Raw genomic sequence first — 2,500 nt, 5'->3', positions numbered from 1 at the left:
GCTTTGAAATCTTTTACGTGTATGAAAGGAAGTGGAAATGACGAAGGACTGACAGGACAAGGGAGAAGAAAGAAAGAAAGAGAGAGAGACAGAGACGGGGGGAGGGCGGGGGAGATGAGAGATGTACGAGTATGTGAGTGAGGGAGTGAGTTGAAAGACTGGAAGGAAATAGAAGAGAGGAGGAAAGAGAAGGTTAAGGAGGAAAGGAGAGAGAGAGAGAGAGAGAATTTTAGTTTATAAATGCTGCCTTCAGACAATTTTATTCAGCTTAAGACTTCTCGTATTGAAGGGGTTAATGAAAGCTTTATCTAACCCCTCCAGGTGAAAAATGCCTCTGATAAGCTGAATAAAATCGTCTGGAGATAGCGATAGAGATATGAAAAACGCGTTCTCGGGGTGAAGGGATTAATCTTATCATAATCTCAATTGTATTTCCTATCTCTTGATTAGATGTGATAAGGTGGGGATGTGGTGTTGTGTGAAGTGTGTCAGCGTGTGTTGTGTATGCGTGATTGATACGGCAGTGTGAGGTGTGAATAGAGTGTGAGGTGTGGCTGTGTGAGGTGTGGCTGTGTGAGATGTGACAGTGTGAGATGTGGCAGTGTGAGATGTGGCTGTGTGAGGTGTGTATGACGTGTGGCAGTGTGAAGTGTGACTGTGAGATGTGTGGCAGTGTGAAGTATGAGAGTGTGAGGTGAGGCAGTGTGAGCTGTGGCAGAGCGAAGAATGTGTGAGGTGAGGCAGTTTGAGATGTAGCAGTGTGAAGTGTGGCTGTGTGAGGTGTGGCAGTGTGAGATGTAGCAGAGTTAAGTGTGAGAGTGTGAGGCGTGGCAGTGTGAGATGTAACAGTGTGACGTGTGAGAGTATAAGGTGTGGCAGTGTGAAGTATGAGAGTGTGAGGCGTGTCAATATCTTCCACTGCAGGGGTGACTCTTCTAACACACTCTAGAATGCACAGGAAATGGAGTGAGGAAGTTCATTAGGACAGGTAAATGAGGAGAAAAGAGAGAAAAAGTGAGAGGTGAAAAATGGGATATCAAAGGCCTCACTCACTCACTCATTTATTTACGTATTCTTTCATTCATTCATTCATTTTTTTCTCTCACTCCTTCCTTCCTTCCATCCTTCATTCACTCATTCATTCATTTTTTCACTTGCTCACTCCATCCTCTCTCTCTCTCTCTCTCTCTCTCTCTCTCTCTCTCTCTGTCTGTCTGTCTCTCTCTCTCTCTCTCTCTCTCTCTCTCTCTCTTTCTCTAACTTTTGTAATTAGGAGTAACGATAAGTCATTCTTTTTAGTCCTAAAGCCGAACCACTTCGAAAGAACCATAAATTGTGTTGTGTGTTGTGTATCTTTGTAATTCTCTCTCTCTCTCTCTCTCTCTCTCTCTCTCTCTCTCTCTCTCCTTCGGAGTTAGATATAGCCATCATCAACCCCTTCAATCCAAGGTCGTATTTTCGTCTTGTAAGGAAGCTCCCTAACACCTTTTCCTAAGCGATTTATTTAGCTTATTACACCTTCCTGTCCTATTCCCTGTTGCATAAAGCCCTTCAATATCGCCACACTCTACATAAATAGCGTACAATAGGCTATTAACCGTCCGTTTCCAAAAATTAATCGCCAAGGAAGAGGTGTTAGGGAGCTTCTATGCCAGAGGGGACTGCAGGCCCAAGAGTTCATCCATAAATTGATAGAAATAGTCTGGGAGAAGCAATAATAATAATAATAATAATGAAAAAAAGGAAAAATGCGTCATCGTAGAGAAAGAATTAATACTTGTAACTACGCTGATCCAGTCCTACTTTGAGGCAGACTTTCTGACAAACAGCCTTGAGTGAATCAGTGAGTCTGTTGCTGTTGCTGTTTGCTGTCCTTTCTGTATTTGTACTTTTTGCAGGCATTAAATTTGATAAGTACACTGTATATGAAGCACGAATGAGTCTCCTTCGTTACTAGTCAAATAAGCCCTCCAGTTTGGCTGCATTTGGCTTTCAGGTAAACAAAGGGAAGCTGGGAATGTTTGTCAGGTTACACAAACGCACTGAAATTATAACAGTCACCCCTTCCGGCAAACCTTTCTCTACCTTGCAGCCATTCACCTTTCTTATATTAATCCTCACACCTACTCTCAATCCATCCCCAGTTATTCCCAAGCAGTCATCTGTCTCTTTCATTCGTTTCTAATCGTCTGTGCTTCAGGCTTTTAGAAACTCCCATTTATTATCCCCCGGCTTACAAGGCGGAGCGATAATGTTTTTGTCTGCCTGCCTGCCATTCTCTCTCTCTCTCTCTCTCTCTCTCTCTCTCTCTCTCTCTCTCTCTCTCTCTGTGTGTGTGTGTGTGTGTGTGTGTGTGTGTGTGTGTGTGTGTGTGTGTGTGTGTGTGTGTGTTTCCCCATTATATCTCATGAACGGCATGAACTGTCAACATGAAACCTTCAGGATATCAAGATGTGGCCAAAATCTTGGCCAAGTTCGAAAATGGCCACTCGGGGTCGAG

Source organism: Coenobita brevimanus, chromosome 97 (assembly GCF_032717465.1).
Source record: "Coenobita brevimanus isolate Jiangsu-jjx chromosome 97, ASM3271746v2, whole genome shotgun sequence".
NCBI classification, from domain to species: Eukaryota; Metazoa; Arthropoda; class Malacostraca; order Decapoda; family Coenobitidae; genus Coenobita; species Coenobita brevimanus.
Note: the sequence above shows the minus strand (reverse complement) of the source record.